Below are 14,322 nucleotides of genomic sequence, written 5' to 3'. Positions count from 1 at the left end.
TTTTCCTTCACTGTGTAACCCATCCCCAATATTAAATTTCCTATATTTGAAATATCCACAGTAAGTTCTATTTTCCAGACTCAACTTTCACCGATAGAATGGAAACTAAAACTGTTAATTTCAATCTTGCCTTCATACATATAATCTTCCTTACCAATCTGAAAGGGACTCTTTTACTTAAAACATAGAAAGTTGGACAGAAAATCCATTCTCCTTGCTTAGAGGTATATTTAAGAAATTTAGCACCCTCAAGGCATTTCAGACATGAAATATGTGGCTTGATGTTTACTTACTGAGACTGATGTCACAGGGTGAGTTCTACTGGTAGCCGAGAAAGGAATTTCAGGAAGCTGCTCTGGGAACTGCTGGGGATTAGATTTCTGAATGATGAGCCGGGAGGTGTTGGTGTCGCAGAGGATAGGGCCATGCCCCACTGCCAGGACAATCAAGGACGCTCAATCATGGCTTTGAGGCACAAAGGACAGGGTAAAGAGAATTCCATATGTCTACGAAGTGGTTTCCTCTATTGAATGAGACAGAAAACTAGGGCAAGAATGCAATTTGGGCTGCTGGGTGGCTGGCTACCACTCATTTCTTTAAAAACAAACAAAAACAATAACACAGACACACAGTGGAAAAGGCATAAAGGGAAGCCTGCTCTCCCCTGAATAGTGAGGCTATTAACAAGAAAAAAGGATTAAAAATAATTTGCATACATGACTATTAGGACAGAAAAGGATGACTCTAACTGCAGTTCTTGACACAACTTTGTGGCTTTCTGTGGCTGAGATAATGTACATAAAGCAGAGACCCCACCATCTGACTAATTAACTTGGCAGCAGGGAGGGAATGGATGAAAGGATAATTAATAGGTCAGAGACCCAATGCTGTGTTATGATTATTTGAATAATATTATGATAATTTGAATAATGCACAAGAGTTTGTGAAAATTGGTTGCTGGCTAGGACTCCAGCTGACAAAACATTTGAATCATGCTCATTTTATACCTCCTGGGTAGCTTTCCTTCCTTCCTGAAAGTACTGAGCATATGTTTGAATATAGGGGGTATAGTTGTGGGGCAGAAAGAAATGGGTGGGAAATGACTGTAAAAAAAAATACAGTTTTAAGTGTCCATGGCAGAACTGTACAGTTGTAAGTGTCCACAGCAGAATTCTTCCATTTCTGTTCGCATTGAAGTGACCTTAGCTGGCAAGCCTAGTTGCAGGCAGAGATAATAGACATTTTAGCTTTGAGTTTGCAGCAACGGCTCAGTGAAATGAAAAACTTACTGCCTCTCTCCTGATTTAAAAAAAAAAATTACTTAATTAGATCAGGTCCATGGTTGATGGATTTCCATCTTTATTTAGAAAAACAAAACTAAAGAATCAATTTTATTTTAAAGAAGTAGGGGTTTGAAACCAAGACATTTATTTAGAATTTTTTAAACACACTGAATGTTGAGAAAGACCTACACAAAAATTTGTTTTGAAAGTCTTGTAGATTCTGAACTGATGTAGCAGTATTTATAATATTGTTACACTTGACATTCGTGTGGTCCCATGTCATTTATCATTACAGTGGCTTCCCTCCCCCCCACCCCCTTTAGTTCCTTTTACTGAGAAGATGGACTTCACTGTCAACATCCAAGCTGCAATCTAGAACACAGCCTGAGGGTGTTTAGTACAACTAATAAAAAGGCCAACCCGTTTGCTGCTGCATGAGTTTATTTCCTGCAGGAGCTCTGTGTGTTTTATTACTCATATGAAAAGAGTAGCTTCCTTCCACCATCTCATTAATCCAGGTGCTCATTTGAGGGCCATTTTGCCTTGATAGGGGACATTTGGCAATGTCTGGATATCATTTTGGTTGTCAAGACTTGGGGAAGCTACTGTATCTAGAGAGTAGAGACTAGGGATTCTGCTAAACATCCTGCAATGCACAAAACGGCCCCCACAGCAAAGCATTATCCTACCCCAAATGCCAATAATGGTGAGGTGGATAAATTACATTAATCCAAGTGTGGTCATTGTGAATGCCAGGGTGGAAATGATGCCGCCTTGTTTAAGATTCTCCTTAAAGTTATGTAAGCCTTTGTTCTCCACTTCTAAGATTATGTGTCTAAAGATAGGGAGATGGGGCACCCCAGTGCATATGACTCAATGACTAACTTTTTATGCTCTCATTTTAGATATATATGTTATATGGCTAAAACTTGGTTATTAAAAATTAACATTAATGAATGAATAAGTACAAGTAGTTCTCATTTCCAAGAAGTCGTATATGAACCTAGGTCAAACATGAAACTAGGAGATAGAAACAGTATATATTTCTGAAGGGCTGTTCCAATAAGCAGTGGTCTTGGGGGAGCTCTAAGTGTACTGATAAACTTTTCCTGCACCCTGATGTGATAGAGCTGTGGGTACCAAAGAAGCTGAGCAAGACTTTAGAACAAAGCTGGGCTCTGTATCTCTGAAGGATACAATCTAGATGCCCAACTCCTCAGGGTTGCTGTCTCATTTATTCTCACCAGCTATTTTAAAGAGTTTTCATTAAAGGTTTAGTTGAGAGTGTACCACATATTAACTATTTTGACTGGTAGGTGAATTAAAGGGACAGCTTTATTCCTGAAATAGAACCACAAACAAGGACTGCAGGTTCTTAGGGGATAGCACTGATAGCAAAGAATATCCTATTTGGTGTTTAAGAATGCTTGTCATAAAATCTGATTAAGAATTTGATTTGTATTTTGAAAGTAGTGATCAGGCTTTCAACTAGTTTAGAATTTCAGTTTCCCAACTTAAGTATTCTCTCCTTTATTTCACTGTCTAAACAAAACACTATTAATGTTTAAGTTGTAAAGCAGCCCATAAAAACTGCTGTATACAAATAGAAAATACAGAAACTGGGAAAAGTATCATTGTTATGTAGTTAATGACTTGATATAGGACAAGAAATTATACACATTTTATAATTAAAATGTAATTTTCAAACTATAAACCTATGTAACTTGAGTTACAAATGTATGTAGTTATATAGGTATCTTTGAGAAATAACAGGAATCAGTTAGATGCAGAAATGTCATCAATTACATGAAGTTAGGAAGTGATGAAAAGATATAATAGTATGTATCCCTATGTTCATTGCAGCATTATTTACAATAGCCAAGGCATGGAAGCAACCCAAGTATGCATCAATAGACTAGTTGATAAAGAAGATGTTATACAAATATGCAATGGAATATTACTCCGGCCATTAAAAAGGAATGAATTCCTACCATTTGCGATAGCATAGATGAACCTAGACAGTATTATAAGTGAAATAAGTCAGACAGAGAAAGATAAATACCATATGATTTCATTTATATGTGGAATTTAAAGAACAAAATAAATGAACGAACAAAACAGAAACAGACTCATAGATACAGAGAACAAACTGAGGGTTGCCAGATAGGAGGGGGTGAAGGTTTAAGAAGTACAACTACAGCATTGGGATTATAGTCAATAATATTGTAATAACTATGTATGGTGCCAATGAGTACTGGAGTTATCAGAGGGATCACTTTGTAAATTATATAATTTTCTACCACTATTCTATACACCTGAAATTGATATATAAAATAGTATTGAATGTCAACTGTAATTAAAAAACTAAAATTAAAAAATAATGTGGAATAATACAGTCATCCCTCCTTTCTTTAACTTATGAAGCCTTGTATTTTAAATGCATGTTCCTCACATTTGAGTCCTTAACATAAAGAAAATTTAATAAAACCTTCCTATAATAAAACAATGGAGACACCATTTTTTTAACTGTTGTTTTTTTGTCGTTGGCAGAAGGTTTAGACATAAGTAATAAAGGTACACCCACTAACATTCATCAACACAGTAGGAGATGAAGCATGTGGTATTATACTTTAAATTTTGATTAAATAATAAACCATATTTAAATAATAGGCATATATACACATTATGATGGTAAGATATGAAGAAACAGTTGTGATGCTTAGTTCAGGTAGATAAATTTGGTAGAATATTGGTACATAAAAACACAGTATATTTCAAAATTATGTTGGATTGAAAAACATGACTCCTTTGTAACTTGGGGATTATCAAAATATGCTACTAGACTGTTAAAAGGTATGATCTTGGATTGATGGCTCAAAACTGTAAATGATAAGAAAAGAAAGAATGAGTAACAGACATTAAAAGAAGGGCCACTAAAATACAGAGATCAGTTCTTCAGACACAGACACAACCATAAGTAAGCTGTGGAGTCTTTTCTTAATTCAACAAATGTCTGATAGACATATGAGAAGTCATTTCATGAGCGGCCCCTCTGTGATGTCCCTGAGTGCAAGACAGGAGAGGGATCCAGCAGAGCTAAGGCTGGGAGGATGTGCTTCAGCAGAGAAGATGAGCTCTCAAGCTTCTTGTTCTAATCTAGCCAGTTCTTGATAGCTCTGAGTAGGGTGACTCCTTTGACTTGTTAACATTAATTAACATCAGCTGACAGTAAAGCAATGGTGGCCTACAGCTTACCCCTGACCCACTGTTCTAAAAGCATATGAGCCAGAAGTGTAGTTCCTACCTTTCATTACCATAATACCCAGAAGCCCCTGACTGGGTGGGATTTTTAGTAGGGACTGCAGCTCTCTCACCAGACATTTTTCATATTTACCAGCAGTGTGTGAATTTGTGATTTGCAGTAGAACTTTCTTTTCAGCCTTTTCATTTCCTCATCTCCTAGTCTGTATGTTACTCACCCACTGAGGATTCTGGTGCCCAACTCATAAAGTTTCTCTCTAGTTCAACCCAAATGATGCTGGCAGTGTACAACTCGACCCCACGCACTCACTGCTCTCCTATCCACCGGAAATGCCTACTACAAGCACCTGGGACTCTGGTTCAGAGCCACAAGTGCCAGGAAGTCGACCACAAAAGGAAGCTTGGGAAGGAAATGCCCCAGCTTTCTTACCATAAAGGGACTGTGGGTAACTGTGAGAGGTACCCAGTAGCATTCAGACCCAGTTGTTCACAGTAGTAATGATAACCTATAAGCAAAAGGGCCTTTTAAAGTAAGAGGCAAAAAAAAAAAAAAAAAGGAATTTACTCGAGATCAGTAAGAATGCACTGATTCAGGCAGAAGCCCAAATAGTGTTCTGATAAGACAAAGGTAATGGGTACTTATGAGAAGGGGAAAGGAAACAATTACACCAATAGAAGAAAGTCAGTTTTTATTGATTCAGATAACATAACATCGAGATGCTAATTCTAAACAATGTTTAAAAATTTTAGTTCAGTAGTGGTCAGTCCAGGAGTCGTAATATCTGCTTTCTGGTTATCTTTGCAAATAGTTCTTCAGGACACAATGTTGCCCTAGGCCCAGTCCAGAGGTTATTTTTCCTTGTTTTAACATTCCAAAGATTTGAGGTATGAACCGTGCAAGGCAGTTCCTCTGGCATGGCAGCCTGGCTTCATTTTATTTTATTTTATATTATTTTATTTTATTTTATTTTATTTTATTTTATTTTATTTTATTTTAAATATATTGATTTCAGAGAGAAAGGAAGAGGAAGAGAGATAGAAATAACAATGATGAGAGAGAATCATTGATCTGCCACCTCCTGCACACCCCTCACTGGGGATTGAGCCCACAACCTGGGCCTGTGTCCTTGACCGGAATCGAACCTGGGACCTTTCAGTTTGCAGGCCGAAGCTCTATCCACTGAGTCCAACTGGCTAGGGCCCGGCTTCATTTTAAAGTAGCTCCATTTTTTTGGACAGTAGCATGCTCGATAATGCACCTTAATATTGGCTCCTTCCTTTTTCTCTGCCACTCTCACATTCTCCCACCACTGTTTCATGAGTTTGCCTTCCAAATAAACGTCTTGCACTCAAATACTTGTCTCAGGATGTACTTCAAGGGGAACCCAGTTCAAGAGAGTAATTCAAAGTCCAGGAGGGCAACTCCTAATACTCTTGGCTCATGGGAGAGTTCTTGTAGTCCAGTTACATTTGTCTTTAAAGTTGTGGGCTAGCTTTTATCCCCTGGCACATCTCCAAATGTGAGGCCCGAAACTTCAGAAATCCATTCTTTGAACAAATCTATGGAACTACTTCTCCCCCGCCTAACTACCTCAAACCTACTTTTTGAACTTATCAACACCTGCAGCTTTGAGTCTCCTTCAATTTGAAGTTACTTTCCCCCATGTCTGTACCCTCTGTTGGTCAGGTCATTATACTCACCTGCATCCTTATATATTCTCTTAACCCATGATCACCTTCTACTCTGACCTTGAAAACCCTCAAACATAGATGAGCTGAACCATCTTATGTAGATTCAGCTTCCCACCTCCAATCTTACCCATGTGTTCAATACATTCCAGCTACATAAACCTTCTCATTATTCACTGAAAAAGCTGTGTTCTTTCATGCCACTGTATTCATGTTTCCCGTGTGTTGTTCTGGCCTTTGGAATTCCTGTCTTCCCTGCTTAAAAGAGTGCTGCTTTCCCTGACACTCTCAGGCAGAATTAATTGCTGTCTGTTGTGGTTTTCATATCATTTTACATATACCCTTTAGAAAAACCATCACACGGAATTGTAATTATTTATATGTCTGCCTTCTCACCCAGAGTATGGACTTGAGGACTAGGGTAGTCTTTCATCATCGATATCCTGAGTTCCCAGGGCTAGATTGGCGAGAAGATAGCATGTGATGAATGAATAAAAGTTTTTCACTTAAGTTACAGCTCCCTTTCCCCTAATACTCCTTCTGATTTTCACAGAAAACAAATTTGTTGCCTGTTGTTTCTGTGGGATCTAGTTCTTGTAAAGTCCTTTATAATAGCTTATCTTAACCAGTTGGTGTGTGTCATCCCCAATTCTGACATGATCTGCCTGCTGGTTTCTTCTGCTCACATGTCTTCCCCTTCAGCTAGGTGTTTTCAGTTACTAACTCAGGCCAGACTGACAGCAGTCAGATTGGTTTCTGCCACCACAGAACCCATAAAACAGCTTTGGGCCTAATTTGATTTGCTGTCTCCCAGGCACAGTCTTACCTCCAGACTTCTGCTTAGGTAAACAGATGTCCTTATGGTTTAAGTCACTGTTAGTTTGGCTTTTAATTAATTGCAGCTAAAAGAAACCCTAGATCAAGAACATATCAAATAAGGGCACATTTAGAGAGGCAGACAGAAAGGAAGGGTAGAGGAAGGAAGTACTGGAGTGAGGAGAAATGAAGAGTGCGAGTGAAGAATTAGCCTATCTAGGCATTATGTTATTGATAAGTCTTAAATAGAACATTAAATAAGAAAAATGCATTGTTTGGTAAAAATAGAAAACAGCATTCTTGAATGGAATGGTCAATGAATGACTTGAGATAGGAGAGAGTAGGTAAACTAATTTTTCCATAGAAAAGAGCAAGCTACTTAAAAACAAGCATTTGAGACACAAATGCACATGAGTTAACAGAACTCATTATTTCTGATTTATGGAGGACACTATTTATATGAGTAACAGAACATTATTTCGGCACAATTGAGGGACAGTTGTACTAGGCACTGTGATGGTGGAATTGGGGAACAGAGTTCCAATGCTGCCATTGGCAGTGACTCCGGAGCACCCAGCATCACTGAGATCATGTTCACAAGCATTTTTAAAGCAGATCTATACTGTCCTGGGTATACTAACAACAGCATGATATAGAGCTAGCCATTTAATCCTGCTCAGTTTCTTCATTTTTGGAGAAAGGAGAATGAGACTGAAGATTTAAGTCCTTTCACCTCCACATCTATGGTTCAATGGTCCTAAAATTGAAAGATTTTTTTTCTTACAAGTACTCATAATGTCCTTATATACTAACTAAAGTTCTTAAAAATTACAATAAAAGTACTTAAAAGTAAGGAATTGAAGAAGGTTCTCAAGAAAATTTTATTTTATTTTCAATAAATATTTTATGAACCAAATTGCTTCTCACAGAGAATTCTCTAATTTTACTACTTTTGAATGCTTGTTGCTTTTAGCCCATTAGATAGGCAATTAATGCTCTGAGTTGTATTTCAAGCACTAAGTTTTGTCAATACTAAATAAATAATGACAGTATTTCTTTTCTGCTTCTGGGGTTATAGACCATAATAATTAAAATTTTTTAATTTTCAGACCAGTGAAAACATTTCTCTTTCTCAAAGAGTAGACAATTTCTAGGATAACATGTACAACCTACATTACACCCATATTAGAAAAATAGCTTCTTTATGGTATAGAAACAAACAAAAATCCAGTGGCTTAGGATGTACTGGACAAGGTTCTGGTTCCCGTGGAAACCAGTGTTCACAGATTTTGACAGCACATGGTCACCTGATTATCTTGGCTCAAACAGCTGCACACAGCATCTCAGTTCACAGTGTCAAATGGAAAATAACCCAAAACTCACTACTGAAAATCCACGAGGCACCTTGACAGATGTTGACAATGGCCTTGGCTATACTAGAGCAGACATGACTTAGAACTACCCATGAGCATTAGAAGATCTTGAGACTTTAAAGCTGTGTGCCTCCAAAATTGTACTTGTGAGAATAAATAAATTATACTTCCTTTTTTTAAATTATATGGGTTAAAATTTATGTGATTAGTTGGTTCTATTTTAGTGTCCTTTTAAAATTAGGGCGTGTGTTTCTCTAAACGCAGGAAATAAGGACGATCCTGTATACTCTTTGGTAGTATTTAGCCTTGTAATGTATATGAACTGCAAATATTTCTTAGGCTATACAATAATATGAAGATTCATTCCAACATGACTTAAAAAGCTTTTGTTTTTAACCTTGGGGAACATACTTGTATTGAGGGTTATGTTCCGTTGTTATTGTTTTGTTTTGTTCTCTTTTGGTCTGAACTTCATCTCATTTTGTTCACCTCAAGGCTATGGTGTGAGGGATAATTAAATTTGTATTGAGTTTGTGAACCCTGTGGAGAAAAGATTTATATCTACCTAGGAAATCTTGGAGGCATGACGTTTTGTGCACAAATTCTGGGATTTATGTTGTTATCTTATTAGAAATCTTGAGGGTTAGCCAAGAAGTAGAAATGTAGAGCACACCTAGGAATCTGGGAAAAAACTGGAAAGACTGAGACTGAGAAATGTGAAACATTTAGTCTTTTTCAGAATTTGTCCTGAGGTAACTGCAGACAATTATCTAGATAAGATTGGATCTAGAATGGAAGCATACTAAGAACTAATTTTTGAAATGATATCTAAAGGCTCTTATGGTATCTAATTATAAATGATGGGGTTTATACATAATTGTTTAAATATTTAATCAATGAACAACATTTTTTATCAACCATGTTTACCATTGGTGAATTTCAAGGTAGACATACAATGTTATTTAATAGGAAAAAATTGTAAACCGAAATTATAATAAATTAATCATTTCCTTGTATACAAAATGAGAATGACTATTGAGTATGACATTTGGTGGTTAATGATCCACTGAGTACTGAAATATACACAGAGAACATGTTTCCAGAACTCTTGAAGAACACATAAACTGTGTGTAAACTTAATTGCTTTATAGACACTGGCTTTATTATTCAGTGAAATATTTTTAAGAACGTGAAATGATTCATAATAAACATTATTGTTAATTATTAATAAAGAGTATCATCTGGAAAAACACAAACCTTTCTGTGGAATACTGAATGTAGGGTCATAATGGAGAGCAAGGGCTGGGTCAGCACAGCCATGTGATAAGTTGGAAGGTAGGAAAGAGCATCCAGGTAAAAACAAAAGCTCTTGTGTCCTGAAAAATGTTCATATGCAAATTCCTGCTGGCTAGCTGTTGCCATAAACAACAATAATAGCATCAACAACAAAACAGCTACAGACTGGTCTTTTGAATTTATATTTTGATGAAATTCTCCACCATTTTGCTGGTTTATTAAAAGCCAGCCCTTTATGTGTTACCTTGATTGATATTTTTGCAAGAGTACATTCCTGGTGATCAGTTAAGCCTTGGGAAACATTCCTTTCCACTTCAAACCAAACAAAACCAAAACAAAGAGATCAGAGTCAGCAGGTACCATTTTCTCACAAAGGATGCCTTGACTGGAATCTTCATTGAGCTTAAAAGTATTACCATATTCATTATTCCATGTTCATGGATTAGAAGATTTTGTGTCAGTTTCCCCCCAAATTGATCTCAATGCCGTCACAGTGATAATTAAACAGGAGAGTGTGTGTGTGTGTGTGTGTGTGTGTGTGTGTGTGTGTGTAAATGACAATCTGACTCTAAAATTTATCTGAAATGCAGAGCCAAGAATTACAAGACATTCTTTTTTTTTTTTTTAATATATTTTATTGATATTTTACAGAGAGGAAGGGAGAGGGATAGAGAGCTAGAAACATCGATGAGAGAGAAACATCGATCAGCTGCCTCTTGCACACCTCCCACTGGGGATGTGCCCGCAACCAAGGTACATGCCCTTGACTGGAATCGAACCCGGGACCCTTCAGTCCGCAGGCTGACGCTCTATCTACTGAGCCAAACCGGTTTTGGCACAAGACATTCTTGAAAAAGAACAAAGCTGGAAGCCTTCACTGCCAGATACAAAAACTTGTTACTGTAAAGCTACCCAAATTAAGACACTGTAATATGGCAGTAAAAATAAACAAATAGTCCCCAGAACAGAATAGAGTTTCCAGAAACAGAATTACACACATATGTCATTTGATTTATGACTGCCTGAACATGACAAAAGTGGCACTGCAGTGCAGAGGGAAAAGGATGGTCTTTTTAATAAATGACAGTAAGTCAATGGCTATCCATAAAGGAAAGAAGTTTATCCTGACCTCTATATTATACTAAACACAGAAGTAGACACACAACAATTTACTCAAAATAGATTAAAGACATCTAAGTATAGGTCTGAAACTGTAAAGTTCCTGAAGAAAACATAGAAAAAAATATTTTAAAAATAAGATGAAGAAAGTACTGACAAAAAAGGAATAATTTGAAAAATTAGACTACATTAAAATTACAAACATTTTTCATCAAAAGACATCAGTAAGATTGTGAAAAGGCAAGGAACAGAGGGGGAGATTTTTTAAACATATAACTTACAAAGAGCTCATATACAAGCTAACCCCAATAAATCAATAAGAAAGAAATAATAAACCAACCCAATAAAAAAATGAACAAGAAATTTGGACAGAGAATATATGAATGGCCAATAAATCTATTAACCTAATTAGTCATCAGGGAAATGCTAAACACCACCACCAACAACAAAAATAAAAAAACCAACCACAGTGAGAAACAGCTTCATACTTACTAAAATGTAAAAGACTGATAATATCAAGTGTTAACAAAGATATAGATAACTGGAATGCTCATAAATTATTGGTGGAAGTATTTAATAAATTTGGACATAAGCTTACTCTATTACCAGTAATTTTTACCCCTGAATATAGATGACCCAAGGAAATTTGCATATATGTTCACCAAAATAGATGTATAAAAATATTATTAGCAGCACTATTTGTAATAGTGTATATCTGAAAATAATGCATTGCTTATCATTTAAGTGGACAAATAAATTGAGTCATATACAGACAATAAAATTAAAAAATTATCACCCTGTGTAACAATATGGAGACTATCACAAACATAGTGTTTAATAAAAGCAGACACAAAAAGAGTTGCACACTACATGATTTCATATGTATAAAGCTCAAAAAGTGGCAAAGCTAATTATGGTGTTTGAAGTCAAGATAGTGGTTACCTTGATGGGGGTGGTGACTAAGAGAGGGCATGAGAAAGATATCTGAAGAGTTAGTAATACTGTTTCTCCATTGGGATGTGATGGATACATGGGTATGTTCACTTCGTGAAAATTCAATATTGTACATTTATGTGTATTTATATTTCTATATTATTCTATACTTTAATAAAAGGTTCATTAAAAAGTCATTATCTTACTTGCACATAATTCAAGCTTGATGGAAGACAGCTTGGCAATATCCATTAAAGTTTTAATACATTTATAGCCTTCAATCAAGCAATTTCACATTTAGGAAATTACCCTCCTAAAAGACTTGAACAAAGGCACACAAATAAGTTCATTGCCCCATTGGTTATTCCCTTCCATTGGCCCACTGTCATCCCACTCTTTCATGGCACCATATTTGTCTAGTTTCCCCTACCTCTCTGTCATTTCTTCTTGTTCTTCTTTGCTGGTGCTGCCTCCTCTTCCACCCCTCTGCTGGCCACACAGCTCTGACCTGTGTAATCATCACTTCCTCCTAAGCTCTTTCCCCATATAACCTCTTTCTGTCTAGCAGCGTTAGGTGCCTTCTAGATGCTCCCAATTTTATTTCTCTAGTCCCTATGTCTTCCCTACGCTCTAGGTTCATAATCCAATGTCCAGCTTGGCATTCCTACTTGGCTATCTAACAGGTGTAGCAGATTTAATATATTCAAAATCAAATTCTTCATATCTTGCATGGTCAAGCTCATTTTTGCCCAGTCTTCTCCATCTCAGAAAATTACACTGTCATCCTCCCAGTTGTTTGGGACCCATATCTAGGACTATTTGTCCCCCTTTTTTTACTGTCCATTTAATCTTTCACCAAGATGATCATTGTGTTTGAATCTGCTCACTTCTCTTCATCTCCACTGTTATCATTAGAGTCATTAAATCCCAAGTAGTTGATTTAAAGAGGCTCTTAGATGGTTTCTCTAATTCAGTTCCTCCTTTTTGTGGTTCATTTTCTTGTCAGAGTATTCTTTTAAATCATAAACCAAATCATGCCACTCTCTTCCTTGAGACTTTGGGTTTCCCATTGCTTTTAAACTGAAATCTAGACTCTTCCCAACAATAATTTATAACCCTGCCTTTTCCAGTTCCTTCCTTATATGATGCACCTCTTGTCACCCAATTTCCCCCTTGCTCTCTGAACCCCAGTCATGCACCCTAATATCTTCCTCTCTCATGGGTCTTTGTATTTGCTTTCCCCTTTGCTCAGAATGATTTTGCTCTATAGATAGTGACTAATTCTTATCCTTTAAGCTTCTGCTCAAATGTCCCCTACCCAGAAAAGTCTTTCCTGACCTCCCTAATCTAAACTGGCCTCCCCAGTTACTTATTGTCTCATCCCTTTGTTTCCTTCATGGCATTTATCATTAGCTGAGTCATTTTAAATATATATGTATTTACAATCTGTAATCACTTTATTTCTTTATTTACATATTTTCTTCCTTATTGAAATGCAAGCTGAATGATGGCAAGGTTCATGTTTGTTTGGCTTATTCACCAGCACCTAATAGAGTTGCTAGAAATGGTAGACATACAAAAAAATTTTGTTGAATTAAGAAATACATAAATTGCAACATTGTTTGTAATTATGAAATATTGGAAACAATAATGTACTGGTTAAATAAACTGGTCTAGTTATATAGTAGAGTACTGTGAAAGCATTACAAAGAATGATATCTGAATAAACTAAAGTGAATATATATATATATATATATATATATATATATATATATATATATCATACAGCTGAGAAATTCAGAAAGCAATATCCCTAAAAAGAATTGAAATGGATCTAGTGAAAGACATATTCAGTGATATAGTGTGCACATAGGTGGATTTCAGGGCCTCAAGTGGTGAGTCCAAAGTTTCTCCTGTCATGGATCTCATCTGGGGGTGAATTTTCCCCCCAGGAGATATTTGACAATGACTAAAGACATTCTTGACTTTCATAACTTGGGGGAAGGGAGGAGGTGCTGCTGGCATCTAGTGGGTAGAGATCAGGAATGCTACTAAGCATCCTGCAATACACAGGACAACTCCCCCCCTCTCCCGCCCCCTCCCCCCCCCCCCCCCCCCCCGCCCGACACAAAAGATTTATTCGGCTGCCAATAGTGCTGAGGTAGAGAAACTCTGGGTGGGGAATGCAGTGTATCTGTCTGTAACTATCTGATGTCTGCTTGAAGACATGAGCAACATGGGGTCTTTACTTTTGTAAAACTGCCCACATCCAGCAGCCATCCTTTGTGATAGTAACTGACATATTTAGTACCAACTATCAGAATAATCAGGATTTCCCCAAGTTTCTCAGCCTGAGTAATTTCCTAATTTTCAGTCGTTTTCTGTGTAGTTCAGACTTGAGACATATTTCTAAAATATTTTAGGAGGCATTTGCTTTGTGACTGCCCTCTGCCTCTCTTCTCTAGTGGATAATTAGAAGGATTTATTCTCTGGAGATGTCAAGTAGACACCTCTCTCATTACCTCAATTCACTCCAAGAAAAATAAATCAGT

The sequence above is a fragment of the Plecotus auritus genome (genome assembly GCF_963455305.1).
Source record: "Plecotus auritus genome assembly, chromosome: 5".
NCBI lineage: Eukaryota > Metazoa > Chordata > Mammalia > Chiroptera > Vespertilionidae > Plecotus > Plecotus auritus.
This window is presented reverse-complemented; position numbering follows the sequence as displayed.